The 20,222-nt window shown below is 40.8% G+C and overlaps 1 pseudogene; it reads right to left on the minus strand.

Moving 5' to 3' along the window:
• LOC118822109 overlaps positions 1 to 19,724 on the minus strand; it is a 28,085-nt pseudogene extending 8,361 nt beyond the window's left edge.
• Positions 19,725 to 20,222: the final 498 nt, after the last annotated feature.

The following is a 20,222-nucleotide window of genomic DNA, read 5'->3' on the forward strand; positions in this document are numbered from 1 at the left end:
AATCTCTCCATGAGTAAGCCCAGTGTTTACAGTTACTATCTAATACCTGGTGTGTCTAAACAATTTTTAACTCTAACTCTAACTCTCTCTCTCTCTCTCTCTATATGTATATATATATATATATATATATATATATATGCATATATGTCATTACAGTATATCTAAACTAGCATTATGATTGGAGGTCTACAAAGTGCTACTAAAACCACTGACGCATCAAACACAAGACCGAGCACAACATACTCAAAAGATGAAAAACTGTCAAAAGCTTTGCCTGCACTCACAATTATAATTACATGTCACTCCTCTTCCAAGCCTGTCCCGTCTCACAGTTTGCAGAAATCTGTAGTTTTCAGTCTCAGTAAAGCTGCTGTTCCATTTTCACTCACATTTCACAATTGGTGTAATTTAAAAAAGAGAGTGTTTTGGAACCACAGACCACGTAGAATTTAGCCTTTAGCTTGTTTTATGATAATATCTTGTTTTGGACCAGAATATCTGCTGATTATGTTTTGTATTATCTTGAAACAATTGCCTTGTTACCAGGTAACTCCTGCAGATGAAGATGTATTATTATATATTTTCATATGTTTTTACTTTCAAGTTAGTTGTTTTGGGATGTGTGAGTTAGCTGACGTTTTGTTTAATATTTTGGCATTAGCCCAGACTTGATTCTTGAAACCTTCCTAGATGCTACTGCTCTCTGAAACATGTTAAATAAAAAATAAGAAAACAAGCATAATACATTTTTTCTAAAACAAAAACTGTTTAGACTGAGTTTATTGTATGTTTTACAATCTTTGCTCTTAGACACTAGATCAGTTTGAGATTAGGAAGGGTAGTGGAGGTGTTAAAGTTGCAGCTAGGAACAGAAAGTGAGTAATACAATGCTAAATACATGGATGATGTCATCCAGGGCTACAGCCCTAGATCTTTTTTGAAATCCTTACATTTCACAAATATTAATGAGTTAACAATCAAATAATGATAACAAAATGTAATGCAAAGTGCTTTAAAGGTGATGGAAAAATGCAAGTCAAATCAGGCAATGTTATGTTGTCAAAAGTGACAGGAATCAGGGTATATTTTCAGTTTCTCATTCAGGTGTGTTATGTGTCAAAATATCCTGATCCCAGACAAGCAGGTTGTTCTTCTTTTCGTGTGTACCAAAATGTGGGAAACATTAAAAACATTTTGAAATACTGTGACATAATGTAACATCATTTGTGTCACATGACTTTTTCATTTTGATAACACCTCATCAGTTCATCAGTGTCCAGTTTAATCTCAACAACCAAAACTACTGCAGAAAGGCCTATTCTAATAAATTTAGGCATTGGTAAACTAAAAATGCTTTAGCCTAGACATCTGGTTAGTGATTTACATAGCAAGATTCAGTAAACAAACTCTCAGTCAAACTTGCAAGTATGCCATTGTGTGATCTGATATGTAAGACGAACAAATCTGAAACTGCTGACAAAACCCTCATTCCTGGATTTAAAAAAACTCAGAAGGATTCATATTATATTTGCTGTTATAAACAGCTTGGTTTAGATATTCTAAATTCAGACATTTATGTGTTAGACCTCTTCTTTGCATGCAATACCTTTCTTTCCACTCAAATACAGTTAGAGTAAACAAATATCCAGACAATTTTGTTTTTGTTATTTAAACTTACAGTACATATTTGGTAATAACAGCTTTGAGAAGTCTACAGTGAGATGTAGTAAGCTTTTTGCACCACTGTGGTTCAATTTTCGTCTATTTGTCTTGGCACAAGGTTACAAGAGTTCCTCTGCTGGACTGATACAAATTTAAAATCTGCAATACATTTTCAGTGGGATTCGGGTCAGGAGATTGGCAAGGCCATGCAAACACCTTCACCATTTTTAGAAACCAGTCTTCAGTTATTTTGGCTGTATGCTTGGGGTTGTTGTCTTGTAGGAATGTCTGTCTTCTCCGATTTCTTTGATGAGGTGTAATGCCTCAGTACTGTTTGCAGAGAAGCAGTCCTATATCATGATGCACCCACCTTCAATCTTCACTGTGGGTGGACTTGAGATCATAAGCACAATCCTTCTTTCTTCAAACATGATAAGCTAGAACTCTTAAACTTCTATTTTTGTTTGGTCTGACCAGAGTATATTGTTCCAAAATATTTCAGATTTGTCTAAATACTCATGAGCAAATTTTAGACACAGATCTCTGAGCTTCTTCTTTAGTTTTGTGTGGGATGTGGGAATTTGCCATGCCGTTAATTGCTTACTGCTCTCTGAGTAACTATTGTTCCTGCTACTTTCAGGTCATCCAGTAACTCTTTTTGAATGACTGCTGGCTTTTCTTATCTTCCTTATCATTAGAGAGAAATGTATCATTTTAAACGTATCTTTGTTTATGCTTTTAAAAACATACAAAATACAAAATAAAGTATGTTTGCACATTTGAAGTGAACATATGCACTACAAATATATTAATTAATAAAAACAGTACTTGAATAAGGAAGGGGGAAATGAAAGGAAACAAGTGAACAGAGAAAATCCAACTCCTAACAAAAACCCACAACACCTGGTACACCAATAAAACTTTCTTCATCAGATAAACAACACTTAAGGCTTTCATCTTTGAGAGAAGGGAGAAAATCAAGCTGCTTCAGATCTGAAAAAATCCACAGGCGTTTCTGTCCATCCTTCCACTGTGAGAAGACAAATTAAGTCTGTGGGTCTGAAAGGATGTGTAGCTGTCAAGAAGCCATCACTAAAAATATGTACCTAAACAAGCACCAAGCAAAATGGGACAATGATAAATAAAGTTTTCAAAAATGACAATATGATGTGCATTTTCATGTCTGCATATATATTTGCATTCATATCTATGGACATTTTATATCTTAAATGAAATTTGTGTTATAAATGATTTTAATTGTCTATTTCAGTTATTACATTGTGCTTGTCCGGTTGCACCATTTGACTTACTGGTTGCAACACCTAACTTTTCAGACTAATTTAAAATTAAACAGGCATCTAAAACCCCATTTCCAAAAGAATTTGGGACGCTGTGCAAAATGTAAATAAAAACAAAATGCAAATGATTTAAACCCTATACTTAATTGAAAATAGTACAAACACAACATATCACATGTTAAAACTGAGAAATTTTCTTGTTTTTTGAAAAATTTTTGCCCATTTTGAATTTGATGCCAACCACACAGTCCAAAAAAGTTGGGACGGGGCAACAAAAGGCTGGTAAAGTTGTGTAATGCTAAAAAAAAACACCTGGTGGTTGATTGACAACAGGTCAATAACATGATCGGGTATTAAAAAACATCCCAGAGATAAATAAGGGGAAGGGCTCGCCACTCTGTGAAAGACTGCATGATCAAATAGTGCAACAATTCAAGAATAACATTTCTCAACATAAAATAGCAAAGAACTTTTGCTTTTCATCATCTACGGTACATTATATCATTAAAAGATTCAGACAATCTGGAGAAATCTCTGTATGCAAGGGACAAGGCCAAAAACCAGTATTTGCTGGCCATGATCTTTGGGCTCTCAGGTGGCACTGCATAAAAAACAGACATGATTCTGTAGTGGAAATCACTGCATGGGCTCAGAAACACTTCTGAAAACCACTGTCTGTGAAAACAGTTTGTCACTGTATCCACAAATGCAAGATAAAACCCTAAAACAGTACATAAACAATACCCAGATATGCTGCCACCTTCTCTGGGCTTAAACTCATTTAAAATGGACTGAGGGGAAAGTGGAAAAATGTCCTGTGGTCCAACAAATCAACATTTGAAATTATTTTTGGAAATCATTGACACTGTGTCCTCCGGGCTAAAGACCACTCAGCTTGTTATAAGTGCACAGTTCAAAAGCCAGTATTCATGATGGTACAGAAGTGCATTAGTGCACAAGGTATGGGTCCATCCAGACGACATCTTTTTCAGAGAAGGCCTTGCTCATTTCAGCAAGACAGTGATAAACCCCATTCTGCATGCATTACAGCAGCACGACTCTGTATTAAAAGAGACCGGGAAAACTGGCCTGCCTGCAGTCCAAACCTGTCACCCACTGATAACATTTGGTGCATTATGGAATGAAAAACATGACAAAGGAGACCCAGAACTGTTGAGCAGCTGAAATCCTATATCAAACAAGAATGGGAAAACATTTCACTTTCTAAATTATGGCAGTGTCTCCTCAGTTACCAAACGCTTACAAAGTGTTGTTAAAAGTAGAGGTGATGAAACACAGTGGTAAAACATGCCCCCATCACAACTTTTTTGGAACGTGTTGTTGGCATCAAATTCAAAATGGGCATATATTTTTCTAAAATTTATAACATTTCTCAGTTCCGAAGTTTGATATGTTGTCTTTGTAGTATTTTCCTTTAAAATATGGTTTACATGATTTGTGTATCATTGCATTCTATTTTTATTTACATTTTGCACTGCGTTCCAGCTTTTTTTGGGAATGGGGTTGTACTGAAACCTGTAGAAACCTTTGCCTTTTGAACTTGAGCGTATATACTTACCTTTTCTGAAACAAATAAACATTATTATACTGTATATATATTATTCATAGTTTTCCTGAGGTTATGTGACCTGGCATGATAAACTGAATCATTCTAACCATGACTCAAAAATGACATTTTTTCCAAAATTTGTGAGAGGGCTTCTGACCTTGGTATTGCACCAAAAAGGTCCCTCAGGGTCTTTTTTATGATGCAGTACCCTGTCCTCTCTTTCATAAAAGGATATCAAAATAAAAGTCCTTTGTTTTTGATTGTGCAGCCTGACATTTCAGGAAGCAAGAACTAGCTGACAATAGTTTTTCAGTGAATGGTTTTTATTTTAAAGTTTTCAAACAAAATCATGCCAAATTATTTTATTTAAAATTTTAGATAACTAAATTACTCTTTTTGGTAGTGTGGTTGGACATTGGTTGGACAGTTGCAACACCTAAAAGTTTCAGACTTTTGAAGGCAGAAACTAAAACAGATTTTATACGGATGCACTGGAAATTCTGTCACATTAAAAGAGGTATTGTTGCATAATTTGTGTATGTCATATATTTATTAAATTATTTTTTGGTGAAATAATGGACTTGGACACAAGAAATGCACATCAAAGTCAAAGACGCAAATCTAAAATTTTTGTGCACTGTTTCTATTTTTTGCTGAATTTAACAAATGTTGGTTTGTGTTTTTTATTATTTTCAGTAATTGTGCATTAAAATGTGCGGAAATGTATTCGCTTCAGAGGAGATGTGATTTTCATGTACAAAATAAAAAAGTAATGTAATTTGATAAAGTGTGCTTTCTTTTTTTGGCAGAGCTATCACATTGGTCGGGCCTGGAATGTATAGATACAGTAGGTCAGTAAGAAGTTAATTGCTTAAAACTTTCTTTGATCCATTGATAGGGTTAGCTTCACTTGTTTCACAAGTTCGTACTGGTTATTCTTTTACCATTCTTGACATAAATGTTTTTGTCTGTTTATGTAACTCTGTATATTGTTTGTGTTGTATGTTTTAAAATGATATTTATCTTAAAATCTGTTTCTTTCTAAAAGCAATTCCAAGCAACATTCATGTTCCACTATGGACACATGTATTTTTACATATGTACATAGTGTAAAAAGAAACAGAAAGTCAGTAACTCACTGTAGTTTCTCCAGTTTACAGTGTGGATCCTTCAGTAGATCAGACAGCTCCTTCACTGCTGAATCACCTGGTTTATTGCCACTCAGATTCAACTCTCTCAGGTGTGATGGGTTTGATTTCAGAGCTTTAACCAGAGCAACACAGCCATCTTGTGTAATACTGCAGTAATCAAGCCTGCAGAGAGAGAAGAAAAAATCAACAATTACAGCTTAACACACACAGACTTTAATCTCACACTATGATTGAGTTCAAAAACTGCTCTTTTTTCACTTCCTGTTTTGTGTGTTTGGACTGATATCAAACAAGTGAAAAAAATGGCCCCCACACACCCTTAAAAGTAATATTTACTCTCTCTCTCTCTCTCTCTCTCTCTCTCTCTCTCTCTCTCTCTATTTCTATCTCTCTCTCTCTCTCTCTCTCTCTCTGTCTCACACACACACACACAACTATAAGTAAAGAGCTGAGGTTATTCACATCATCCTAATAGCACATTTGGTCTCTGTGTGTGAATTATGTGACAGTAAGAGAGTAACTCACTGTAGTTTCTCCAGTTTACAGTATGGATCCTTCAGTAGATCAGGGAGCTCCTTTACTGCTGAATTGCCTAGTTTATTGTTGTTCAGATTCAGCTCTCTCAGATGGGATGGGTTTGATTTCAGAGCTTTAACTAGAATAGCGCAGCCATCATCTGCAATCCTGCAGTCAGACAGTCTGCAGAGAGAATAAGAAAAACTTCTCACACTTACATCTTAACACACAATAGAGGTGGGTAATCCAGGTCCAAAAAGTAAAAACCCTCCCCAGGATTTTGTTCCAACTGCTTGACTTCTCTATTTGTTCAAACCAGCAGCAAAGGTGTTCCAGTAGTTGGAACAAAATCCTAGGGAGGGTTTTTACTTTTTTTGACCTGAATTACCCACCTGTAACAAACACACACACAATACATTAAAGAATGAAAATTAAATACATAGCCAAACATTTGAATGTTAGCCTTAGACCACCCTGCTTCATCAGTCCACATTTACATTACTGTAAGCTGATTGTAAGTTATTTCCTTAATTATTTGGGTTAAAAGGTGTAATAAATTGTTTATGGTAAATTAAATCATTTTCACACTAAAATATGACAGAAATTTAACCCTTAATATAAAAAACATCTTTAGGGTCTTAGGTCTTTCTTTATAGACTGTCTTCCTCAGCTCATCCCAAACCATTTTTGAGTAGATTCTGACATGTTTTGAATCACTGGCTGTTGGCAGATCCAAACATAAACTATTTTTATCTTTTTGCAGAGGCAGCCAGAATTTCATTTAAAATCTCCTGATACCTCATGCTTTCATCTCATTTTATTTGTGTTTCTAATCTCCCCCATGTTGATGACTGACTAAGGGAATTTGCCCTCAGTGTTTTTGCACATATAAACCCCAGTGGCTTAAGAGTCCCTAAACACTTCACTGAACCTAAAGAAACAATCAAATATTAATGGGAACATGCTTGCAGTTTTTTTCATATATGTATATATATATATATATATATATATATATATATATATATATATATATATATATATATATATAGACACACACACACACCGACACACATATATATATCTTTATTTATCTATCTATATATATATGGCACACATTCAACACTGCATTTTAGCTGGAACATAGTAACAAGTAAAACATGGTAGTGTGAGACCTTAAATTTGCAGTGAGAAAATTATGATCTTACTTAAGTTTCTCCAGTTTACAGTTTGGACTCTTCAGTCCTGCAGAGAGCTCCTGTGCTCCTGAATGTTGCAGTACATTCTTACACAGGTCTAGTTCTCTCAGACTTGAGAAGTTTGAACTGAGAGCTTTGGCCAGACCTTCATAGCTTTTGTCTGTGAGATTACAACCACACAGCCTGGAAGAGGATCGTATTTCAGCATCATTGTTGGAGATCAGGGAGAAAACACCAAAAGTAAATAAACAAAATGGAGGCAACATTAGCAATCACTGATGTCCTTTGTTTTTCCTTAAGATAAATAAATGCCAGTGTGTAATTATGATGAATGTTAAGTAGGATTGACAAAAAAGTTTCTAAATTCCTATTTGACTGTCCTGAGAGAGGTTGCATATCAGATGTGTATTGGATTTTAGTCCTAGGGTGAACAAATTTAAAAAACAAAAAATGATTTTTTTTCATTCTGAGTCAGATTCTGATTTCTTTACACATAAATTGGCAGATGGGCAATTTTTATTATCCAGTCAGCACAGGCAGTAAAGACAACAGTTATGTTCTTTTGCTATATATGTAGATGCACCTAAGACAGAGCATTCAGAGGATCCTACATTTTCACAGCAAGCATGCCCTCTTAACATGGTCCTTACAGACTTTACAAATAGTGACACAGTGAAATATGTAACAATAAAAACACTCACACTGCTTTTCTGGATGCTTTGACCACTGGCAGTAGTCTCAGAAGACATTCCTCTGATGGGTCATATTTGCTCAAGTCAAAATCCTCCAGGTCCCTTTCTGAGTTCAGTAACACAAACACCAGAGCTGACCACTGAGCAAGAGGGAGCTTAGCTCCACTGAAACAACTACCACTTTTGTTCAGGTACATTTGTACTTCCTGTACTAGAGACTGATCATTCAGTTCATTCAGACAGTGGAACAGATTGATGGATTTCTCTGGAGACAGATTCTCCCTGATCTTCTTCTTGATGTACCTGGCTACTTGCTCTTTTGTGTTTGAAATCTTTCTTGTTTGTGGAAGCAGCCTTCGTAAGAGAGTCTGATTGGACTCCAGTGAGAGGCCCAGAAGGAAGCGAAGGAAAAGGTCCAAGTGTCCATTCTGACTCTTTAAAGCCTTGTCCACTGCACAGTTGAGAAAGTCAGACAGTTGTGACTTTTGGAGGAAAGCAAAAAATCCAGTGACTTGCTCCAGCAGCACATTTCTGTGGTCAGAGATGAAAGTAAGAAATGCATATAAAGCAGCAAGAAACTCCTGAACACTCAGGTGAATAAAGCTGAAAACTTTTTCCAGGTGTAGTGCAGACTCCTCTCTGAAGATCTGAGTACAGACTCCTGAGTACACTGACACATCTCTGACATCAATGCCACATTCTCTCAGGTCTTCCTCATAAAAGATTATGTTGCCATTTTCCAGCTGTTGGAAAGCCAGTTTTCCCATCATCATCATCATCATCATCATCGTTAACCGCTTAGTCCAGATAGGGTCGCGGTAGCAGTTGGGAGAGCAGAGAATCCCAGGTGACCCTGTCCCCCGCAACTTCCTCCAGCTCATTCCCGGGGACCCCAAGCCGCTCCCAGGCCAACTTGGAGATATAATCCCTCCAGCGGGTCCTAGGACAACCCCGGGGTCTTATTCCGGTAGGCCGTGCCTGGTACACCCCCACCGGGAGGCGTCCCGGGGGCATCCGGATCAGATGCCCGAACCACCTCAGCTGGCTCCTCTCAATGCGGAGGAGTAGCGGCTCTACTCCGAGCTCCTCCCGGATGGCCGAGCTCCTCACCCTATCAAATAGAGTGTAGCCCGCCACCCTGCGAAGAAAGCTCATTTCTGCCGCTTGTATTCGCAATCTCATTCTTTCGGTCATTACCCACAGCTCATGACCATAGGTGAGGGTCGGGATGTAGACCGATCGGTAAACAGAGAGCTTCGCCTTACGGCTCAGCTCCCTCTTCACCACTACAGTCCGGTACAGCGACCGCATTACTGCTGCCGCTTGTCCCAGCCTGCGGTCGATCTCACGATCCTTCTTCCCATCACTTGTGAACAAGACCCCGAGATACTTAAACTCCTCCACCTGGGGCAGGTCCTTTCCCCCTACCTGGAGTGGGCATACCATCCTTTTCCGGGCTAAGACCATGGACTCAGACTTGGAGGTGCTGATCCGCATACCAACCGCTTCACACTCAGCTGCAAACCGCTCCAGTGTGCGCTGGAGGCATCCATGTGATCCAGCCAAAAGAACAACATCATCTGCAAATAGCAGAGACGCCACCCTCCGGCCTCCACACATAATGCCCTCCTGACCCCGGCTACGCCTTGACACCCTGTCCATGAATATCACAAACAGGAGTGGAGACAGGGCACAACCCTGGCGGAGTCCAACGCTAACACTGAAAGAGTCCGACTTAATGCCGAGTATACGAACACAGCTCTCACTCCGGGCGTACAGAGATTGAATGGCCTGGAGTAGTAACCCCGGCACCCCATACTCCCGGAGGACCTCCCACAAGATATCTCGGGGAACACGGTCGTAAGCCTTCTCCAAATCCACAAAACACATGTAGACTGGGTTGGCAAACTCCCATGCCCCCTCAACAATCCGTGAGAGGGTGAAAAGCTGGTCCATTGTTCCACGGCCGGGACGGAATCCGCATTGTTCCTCCTCAATCTGAGGTTCAACTATCGGCCGAAGTCTCCTTTCCAGCACCTTGGCATAGACTTTCCCAGGGAGGCTGAGCAGTGTGATACCCCGATAGTTGGCACACACCCTCCGGTCCCCTTTCTTGAAAATAGGGACCACCACCCCGGTCTGCCAGTCCAAGGGTACTGTGCCTGAGGTCCATGCACTATTGCAGAGGCGTGTCAGCCACGACAGCCCCACAATATCCAGAGCCTTAAGCATCTCCGGACGAATCTCATCCACCCCCGGTGCCTTGCCACTGAAGAGCTTGCCAACTACCTCAGTGACCTCCACCAGGGAAATGGAGCTTGACACGCCAGAGGCCTCTGGCCCTGACTCCCGTGAGGGAGGCATGTCACCCGGATTAAGGAGTTCCTCAAAGTGCTCTTTCCACCGACCGACAATATCCTCATTTGAAGTCAGAGTTTCTCCACCCCTGCTGAATACAGCCTGGGCGCAGTCACCCCGACCACTCCTGAGTCGCCGGACAGTTGTCCAGAACCTCCTCGAGGCCGACCGAAAGTCTTTTTCCATGGCCTCACCAAACTCGTCCCATGCCCTGGATTTTGCTTCTGCCACCTTTTTTGCCCGGTCGGTACCTATCTGCTGAGTCGGGAGTCCTCCGGGCCATCCAGTCCCTAAAGGCCTCTTTCTTCAGCTTGACGGCCTCCCTCACCACCGGTGTCCACCAGGTGGTTCTTGGGTTACCGCCCTGACAGGCACCCACAAGCTTTTGGCCACAGCCATGCCTGGCAGCTTCCACAATGGAGGTTTTGAACAGGGTCCATTCAGACTCCATGTCTCCTACCTCCTGCCGGGACATGAGAGAGCTCTCCCGGAGGTGGGAGTTTAAAATCATTCCGAACAGGGGCCTCCGGCAGTCATTCCCAGCACACCCTCGCTATTCGCTTGGGCCTACCGGGTCTGACCATTAGTCTTCCCTGCCATCTGATCCAACTCACCACCAGGTGGTGATCAGTCGACAGCTCAGCACCCCTCTTCACCCGAGTGTCCAGAACATACGGTCCCGAGTAGATGAAACGACAACAAAGTCGATCATTGACCTTTCAGCCAAGGAGCTCTGGTACCACGTACACTTATGAACATCCTTGGGTTGGAACTTGGTGTTCGTTATGGACCATCCATGCCTAGCACACAAGTCCAATAACAACTCACCATTCGGGTTTAGATCGGGCAGGCCGTTCTTCCCAATCACGCCTCTCCAGGTCTCCCAGTCATTGCCAACATGAGCATTGAAGTCTCCCAGTAAGACTATGGAGTCTGTAGTTGGGACCCTTTCCAGAACCCCGCCCACTTGCTCCAAGAAGGCCGAATACTCCGACCTGTTGTTTGGTGCATAAGCACACACAACAGTCAGAGTTTTCCTCTCTGCGATTTTAATACGCATTGAGGCGACCCTCTCGTCCACCGGGACAAACTCCAACTGTACTGCCGCCAGCCGGGGACTCGTGAGTATCCCCACACCCGCCCGGCGCCTCTCACCTTGTGCAACCCCGGAGTAGGAGAGGGACCAACCCCTATCCAGGAGTTTGGTTCCAGAGCCGATACTGTGGGTGGAGGTGAGCCCAACTATATCTAGTTGGTACCTCTCAACCTCCCGCACAAGCTCTGGCTCCTTCCCCCCCAGTGAGGTTACGTTCCACGTACCAAGAGCCAGTTTCTGCCGCAGGGGCCTAGGCCACCAAGGGCCCCCCTGCAATCTCCCACTGCCTGTACGGCACTGCACCACTCCCCCATGCTGGACCTTGCGAGTGGTGGGCCCACATGGTCCCCCCACGTTGCCTCTTCGGGCTGAGCCCGGCCGGGTTACGTGGGCTGCCCGGCCACCAGGCGCTCGCCGAGGGACGCTACCCCCAGGCCTGGCTCCAGGGGTAGGTCCCGGTGACCCTCTCCCGGGCAGGGTACACGATGTTTTGCGTCCGTTCTTCATGGAGGTTTTTGCCAGTGCCAGAATAACATTTTCCCAGTTTCCCAGTGCCAGAATAACATTTCTGGTTCTATGAGGATCAATTTCACTTATTCCTTCATATTTTTGGCTGCTCTGTTTGATCTGGAAGTTCAGGAAGTATGTGAACATTTGAGTCAGAGTCTTGGGAACCTCTTCACTCTCTGCTTCACTCAACATCTCCTCTAGGACAGTGGCTGAAATCCAGCGGAAGACCGGTATGTGGCACATGATGTAAAGGCTTCTTGATGACTTTATGTGTGTAATGATCTTTTCAGCAAGGCTTTGATCACTGATTTTTTTCCTGAAGTATTCCTCTTTCTGAGGGTCACTGAATCCTCGTATCTCAGTTACCTGGTTAATATACCTAAGAAGGATGTGATTGACCGCTGCTGGTCGAGTGGTAATCCAGAGAAGACAATAACTAAGCAGCTTTCCCCTTATGAGGTTTGTCAGCAGCACATCTACTGAGGCTGATTCTGTTACATCAGATAAAATCTCATTTTTCTCTAAATCTAGTGGAAGTTGACACTCATCCAGACCATCTAAGATGAACATGACTTTGTAATCAGCACATTTTATTAAGTCTTTTAATCGAAATTTTGTGAATTTTGGAAAAAAGAGATGAAGAAGATCCACCAGAGCTTTTTCTCCTTTATCAAATTCAGCTCCCTAAAAGGAAGTGGAAATATGAAAGTGATATCCTGATTTGCTTTTCCTTCAGTCCAGTCCAGAGTGAACTTCTGCACAGAGACTGTTTTACCAATTCCAGCTATTCCTCTTGTCAGCACAGTTCTGATGGGTTTATCTTTCCCAGGTATGGGTTTGAAGATGTCGTTGCATTTGATCAGTGTCTCTTGTTTTGGTCATCTCCTGAATGTTTCTATCTGTCTCACCTCATGTTCATTATTGACCTCTCCACTCCCACCCTCTGTGATGTAGAGCTCTGTGTAAATCTTATTCAGAAGTGTTGAGTTTCCATGATGTGACAGTCCTTCATTCATATTTCTAAATATCTTCTCCAGTTCAGATTTGTGTGTTTGTTCACACACAGTGACATATTCTGATAAGCAGACACAGACAAGAGCAAAAATACTTTAGTGTTTATGAATGTTGAAGTTTAGATTCATCCAATTGCATTTTTTTCACTTTTCTAGAAAATGTCTGCATAAATTAGGAAATATACTAATTAGTCCTGCATTAAAAAAATTAAAATGTATCATGTGAGTCTTAAAAATGTGGTTCTTTAAGCTATGAACATGGGTGTTTAATGAGAGTTAAAGCAAAGCAATCACAAATGTGATTAGAGAAACAAAGCACATGGAAATTCATGAATCAAACACAAAGGACAAGCAAAATAACAGGAAGAAACATAAAGATCAAGCTGATCACTGAAAGGATGAGCAAAGGAAATACTTGAGACAAGCAGTGTTACGCATGGAAGGCAGTAATGATTAAAGAGCGAAACTACACAACACAGAGATGAGGTGAGAAAAGGGTGGAGCTAGGGTGAGCAGGAGACCAGCCACCCATTTCATGGTGATGTCACCATGGATGTAAAGAAAGATAGTGGCTATATACCAAAAAACTCAAACTAGCAGTAATTAAACCTCTGATTAATGAACCAAATATTGATCGCTGTGAGCCATCAAATTATAGATCTCAAATTTTCCCTTTATATCAAAAATTTTGGAAAAAGCTTTGGCTCAACAAGTAAGTTTCTATTTGCATAGGAATCACATACATGAACAATTTCAGTCTGGATTTAGGCCTCATCATAGCACAGAAACAGCACTAGTAAAAATTGTACATGATCTCATTATTCTCTGACCAAGGAAACGTATCTTTGTTGGTCCTGTTTGACCTTTGTGTGGCATTTGATATGATAGACCACTTTGTCTTACTCGACAAGATTAGATTAGAAAATCTTGTAGGAGTAACTTAAAAAGTGTAGGAGTAACAGGAACAGCTCTTTCCTGGTTCAGATCTCACCTGATAGATCACTATCACTACTATAGTTTGTGAACCTAAACTGTCTGACTGACATCTCTTCATAGATGACAGCTCACCACCTGAAGCTCAATCCTAGCAAGACTTAGCTGCTGCTCATCCCTGCTACTACAGGTCCTCATCATGATCTTGCCATCTCATTCAAGAACTCTCTGATTGTTCTGTCTGAAGATGCAAGAAGTCTTGGTGTGATTCTGGATGGCCAGTTATCATTCTCAGCTCATATCATGAAACTAACTCAGTCATGCAGGTTTCTCCTGTACAACATCCGGAGGATTCGACCCTTCCTTGCTCAAGAGGACACCCAGGTGCTAGTTCAGTCTCTTGTCATCTCAAGGCTCAACTACTGCAACCCACTCTTCAAGCTTCAAGTACAGCTCAGCTTGACCCACCGTCCTTCAAGATGTGTGGAAGACAAGCATCAAGACTTTTCTCTGTCCTGGCGCCCAGGTGGTGGAACAAACTCCCACTGGCTGTCCAAACAGCAGAGTCTCTCACAGTCTTCAAATGCAGACTGAAGACACATTCTTTTATACAGCACTTAAGTGAGCACTGAGTTATGTATTTATTGTAATGTATTGTACTGAACTAATTGAAATGTATTGCACTGCACTGCGTTTAATTCTGTTTCTTTTTCTCTAGGTATCAACATGGGCTTTTGTTTCTGGTAATATGTGACCAGGCTTTGGAAAAGATGCAGCAAAAGGTGTCACCGGTACTCAAAGAATGGAAGTGTGTGTTTTTTTTATGTAAATTGCAAGAGGCTCAATGAGGTCACAAAGAAAGACTCTTTGTACCCCATTCTACGTGTGGATGAAAGTTTACATTTAGAGGCCTAGTCCACTTGGTTTTCATCCTTAGACTTAAGAAGCAGGTACTGGCAGGGACCACTCTCCCCAGAAGCTAGACCCAAAACAGCATTCCAAACAGGTATGGGGCACTGGCATTTCAAAGTTCTTGATTTCAGACTCTTGTAATTCCCCAGCAATGTTCAAACAGTTGATGAAAATGGTGCTGTAGGGGGTACCATGACAAGAGTATTTAGTCTTGTACGACATATTAGTGTCTGGAAGTTCATTTGACTCTGCTGTAGTTGCTCTGCACAAAGTATTAGAAAGAATCAGGTCAGCAGGGCTGAAATTACATTCTGAGAAGTGCATATTCCTGAACAAAGAACTGATATTCGTCAGGCACCACATAAGTAGGGAAGGAATTTGTACTGCAGAGGACAAGGTCCATGTCATATGCAAGTGGCTCACCCCCGCTGAACAGAAGGAATTAAACAGCCTTTTAGGATTTTCCCTGCAGTGGCTGAAGACTTTCAAAGAGCCTGAGGGCAGCCTGAGTTGCTTGTTGGCTGGAGGAACTGCAGACCTGTGAATTCACCATAGCCCACCATGTGGCTCCGTGGCACAGTAATGTTGATGCCCTGTCCCAGCACCCATGTAGCGAGCAAGCATGCAAGTACTGCGAACACAGAAAAGCCAGAGAGCAGGTGCTGAAACAAGAGGAAGATGGGTTTTCATAGTCACCCAAGGACACAATTTTGAATCCAGAGGGTTCTCCACCACCAGGAAGACTCACACCACCCTGCTCCACCCCAGAGCAATGGATTGGTGGAAAGGTTCAACCACACTCTGGCAGAGCAGCTAACTATCCTCACATCCACACACAGCATGACTGGGACAAACACTTGCCCCTGGCCCTCATGGCATGACATTTCTATAGAATTTGCTGGTATAATTCAGAGTTCATTGTTCCATCAATGATGGCAAGCCATCCTGGACCAGACGCAGCAAAGCAGGCACGAACCATGATACTACCATCACCGGGTTTCACAGATGGGATAAGGTTTTTATGCTGGAATGCAGTGTTTTCCTTTCTCCAAACATAACACTTTTCATTTAAACCAAATGAGATCATGCAAGGAGAAATCTTGTCAGTTTTCTGCCGAATTTCTGGTTTTAAGCTCTTTCCAGATGGTTCAAAAGATCCATGTTTTAGTTTGTTATTGGGAAAAATGGATGTTGAGTTCTCTGTGCCGAAAGCAACCATTCAGACTTTTATCAGCAAAAGGTGCAAAAGCCAATATCAGTTATGGTATAGGGGTGCATCAGAGCCCACAGCATGGGCGCAAGGTGCCATTGATGTGATGTATTAAAATGCCTGATAGACTTCTCAATCACACGCACTGTATTTACTGTAGTTTAAGCTCAATGCAGAAGAAAATGTGCTCAAAAATAAACTATTTACTAAACATTGCAGTGTAAATAGGCAAGTAAATAAGCAGTAGTATCTACATACAGACCTTCAGACTTAACTTCAGTGAGAGCAAAAGCATCAGGAGAACCTCCAACCTGAGCTGAGCTGCTGCTGGAAGTGGAAGCTTTCTGAGCTGGAGGGGAGATAAAGAGGAAATCAGGACTTGGTAATGCTTTCTATGAATACCATGTTTATAAAAAGTTATAAATGCATTGAAAACAAACTATAATTAATTCTTTATAAACGTAACTATAAATATATTTAAAATGTATTATACTTTGTAGCCATGTTTATTATATATTATGAAGTGTTAACATAATGCTTTATGAGAAGAGTTCATAACTTGTAGGCCTGTCTGCCGAGTCTGTTTTCATTTAATTAATTTAACTTTCATTTGTTTTTCTTCTTTTGTTTGAGAAATATGCAATCCATATATATCTGCTTCTCTTTCGAGTTTTCATGTAGTTTTGTTAGAAGTAGGACTTTAAAGTTTGTAGTGTTTATATATATATATATACACTCACAAAATATATACTCATATATTCACAAAACAGTGCAGTTCTCCTGTTTGCCTTGTGTTAGGTCAAATCTTTCATGAACATGTCTGTTTTTTTTCCATTTGTCTTTATGTAATTATATGATTTTATAAAAGGCTTTTATAAATTTTATTAAGCAGATTACATTACTGTAATAAAGTAATCCTTTGGCTTAGGTTAAAATTTACATGCAATCAGTAATCTGAATACATTTGTAAAGCAGCCCTTCCAACCCTTACTACTATTTACTAAGGAACACTGAAGTCAGCATTTCTGTCTGGAAGACTATAAACGTGACTTGCAAGTGGAGTTAATGAGATAAACTGAAAGAGGCTGAATTCCAACAATGTTTCTGAAATGTGAAGGACCCAGCAAATAAAACCACCATCATCTCAAACACTGCTAAAAATAATAAGACATGTGACTCTCTTCTGAAGCTTTTCTGCTGTTGCTGCTTGGGTAGTTGGCTATATTTATCAGTAGCACACAAAAGCACTAACAGTCATAGTTAGCACTTTACTCTCCTTCAGCTATCTGCTAGGCTTGAGGGAGTGCTACTTTCACTGCTTGGTCATACTTACACTATATTGCCAAACTTATTCACTCACCCATCCAAATCATTGAATTCAGGTGTTCCAATCACTTCCATGGCCACAGGTGTATAAAACCAAGCACCTAGGCATGCAGACTGCTTCTACAAACATTTGTGAAAGAATGGGTCGCTCTCAGGAGCTCAGTGAATTCCAGCGTGGTACCGTGATAGGATGCCACCTGTGCAAGTCCAGTCGTGAAATTTCCTCAGTACTAAATATTCCACAGTCAACTGTCAGTGGTATTATAACAAAGTGGAAGCGATTGGGAATGACAGCAACTCAGTCACAAAGTGGTAGGCCACGTAAACTGACAGAGCGGGGTCAGCGGATGCTGAGGCGCATAGTGCGCAGAGGTCGCCAACTTTCTGCAGAGTCAATCGCTACAGACCTCCAAACTTCATGTGGCCATTAGCTCAAGAATAGTGCATAGAGAGCTTCATGGAATGGGTTTCCATGGCCAAGAAGCTGCATCCAAGTTTTACATCACCAAGCGCAATGCAAAGCGTCAAATGCAGTGGTGTAAAACACGCCGCCACTGGACTCTAGAGCTCTAGTTCTCTGGAGTCATGAATCATGCTTCTCTGTCTGGCAATTCGATGGACAAGTCTGGGTTCGGTGGTTGCCAGGAGAACGGTACTTGTCTGACTGCATTGTGCCAAGTGTAAAGTTTGGTGGAGGGGGGATTATGGTGTGGGGTTGTTTTTCAGGATTTGGGCTCGGCCTCTTAGTTCCAGAGAAAGGAACTCTTAATGCTGCAGCAGACCAAGAGATTTTGGACAATTCAATGCTCCCAACTTTGTGGGAACAGTTTGGGGAGTCTGGCCCCTTCCTGTTCCAACATGACTGCGCACCAGTGCACAAAGCAAGGTCCATAAAGACATGGATAAGCGAGTTTGGTGTAGAAGAACTTGACTGGCCTGCCAGTCCTGACCTCAACCCGATAGAACACCTTTGGGATGAATTAGAGCGGAGACTACGAGCCAGGCCTTCTTGTCCAACATCAGTGTCTGACCTCACAAATGCGCTTCTGGAAGAATGGTCAAAAATTCCCATAAACACTCCTAAACCTTGTGGAAAGCCTTCCCAGAAGAGTTGAAGCTGTTATAGCTGTAAAGGGTGGGCCAACATCATTTTAAACCCTTTGGAGTGAGAATGGGATGTCACTCAAGTTCATATGCGTGTGAAGGCAGACGAGCGAATACTTTTGGCAATGTAGTGTATGTGCCCAAAAATGTTCCTCATACTGTTCTTCAGGAATCATGTCTGGGGAGGTAGCCATGGTAGCTAGTCAAATCAGGTGAAAACAAGGCGGGATACAATCTCCTGCTCTGCCTTTTGTGTTATGGTCGACCATTCAGACTTTTGTCTACCCCATTGAGAATCTGAATTGTATAAGGATGCATGAAAATAGTTATGTTTCAGACAGAAATGTTCTCTCTTGGTGATGACATTTTGATGTGTTAAATTTATGTAACTACCATTTTTAAGATACTTTAAACTGCACACACTAGTGATGTAACGATTAATTTTTTGTCTTGATGCATCGTTTATAAAGGAAATACAGAGCAAGAGATTTACAAAGCGCTGTCCAGGCATGCTGATCATATATAAACAAAAGCTCTCTATTTTGATTTTAATTTTTATCAGACTTCGACAAGACATTGTTCCATATTTAGATAATCAACACTATGCTGTGACAGTATGATTTAAATTAGGACACTTTACAGTACTATTGTAGAACTGTAGAGCATATATTTATGGTTTTAGTCTTGTCTTGGTCTCAACATCATTTAGACTCTTTTGTTTTAATTACTCATTTGTTTTAATTACTGCTTATTTGCTGAATTTACCAATTTGAAAAAACAAGTGCCCTGTGCAAAAGTTTTTGGCTTTTCTGAAATGATAAACTCAGCAAATAAATAGAAATCTTGCATGTCTTATTTAAGTTTGTTTTGCATATGACTACATTAGACTGCATCACTTACCTCCATATGTGTTGCCTATGTTCACCGTGATTGAGCCTTGAATATAATTTCTGTCAATCATGGGAGCACTGATAGTTCCTCCTGTCTGAGCTGTGATGCTGGTCTGGACAGGATCTCTATGATCTTGAGACTTAACTGCCATCTTCTGATGGAAAGGCCTTTGGTCGTCAAGTCATAAAGTAAATTCGAGTTGTTCAGACTTTAGTAACTATTTTTTTGCTTTTTATCTAATGGTTGGATGAATTTCTTCACCAAACGGATGCTGCTGAAGACTGGACTTTAAACTGGTTTGGACTAGATTAGTTTGTTACCTAAGGAGGAAGTCAAACACTTCCTGTTTGAAAAAGTCCTTTGAAGTGGATTTCAGAGTCAGTTTAGGGGGAGCCTGGCCACTTCCTGTTTATTTTATTATACAAAAATGACTGTGAAATACAAGAGTGTGCAAAATTGGGTCCTTAATGAATGTGTGTACAGTCTTTTAATATATTTATATATTTATATAAAACTAGAACTTTCTTTGATTTGAAAAATGTAGTAGGATGTATTACATCATGCATCAAGAATAAATGAACACTTACCAGTGACTTTCTATATTTCTAGAGCAAATAGATTTTGTGCAGTAGAAAACTGGTGTTGTTGCTGCTCAGTTCTGATTGGTTAGAGATCAGTTGTACTGAGTCAAACTGCTCACACTCTCTGTCATTATTTAACCTAAAGCATTGGAACATCTTTATTTATATACAGTTCTGTTTAGTTAAACTAGAATTTTGTAACA

The sequence above is a fragment of the Colossoma macropomum genome, unplaced genomic scaffold (assembly GCF_904425465.1).
Source record: "Colossoma macropomum unplaced genomic scaffold, Colossoma_macropomum, whole genome shotgun sequence".
Classification (NCBI taxonomy): domain Eukaryota; kingdom Metazoa; phylum Chordata; class Actinopteri; order Characiformes; family Serrasalmidae; genus Colossoma; species Colossoma macropomum.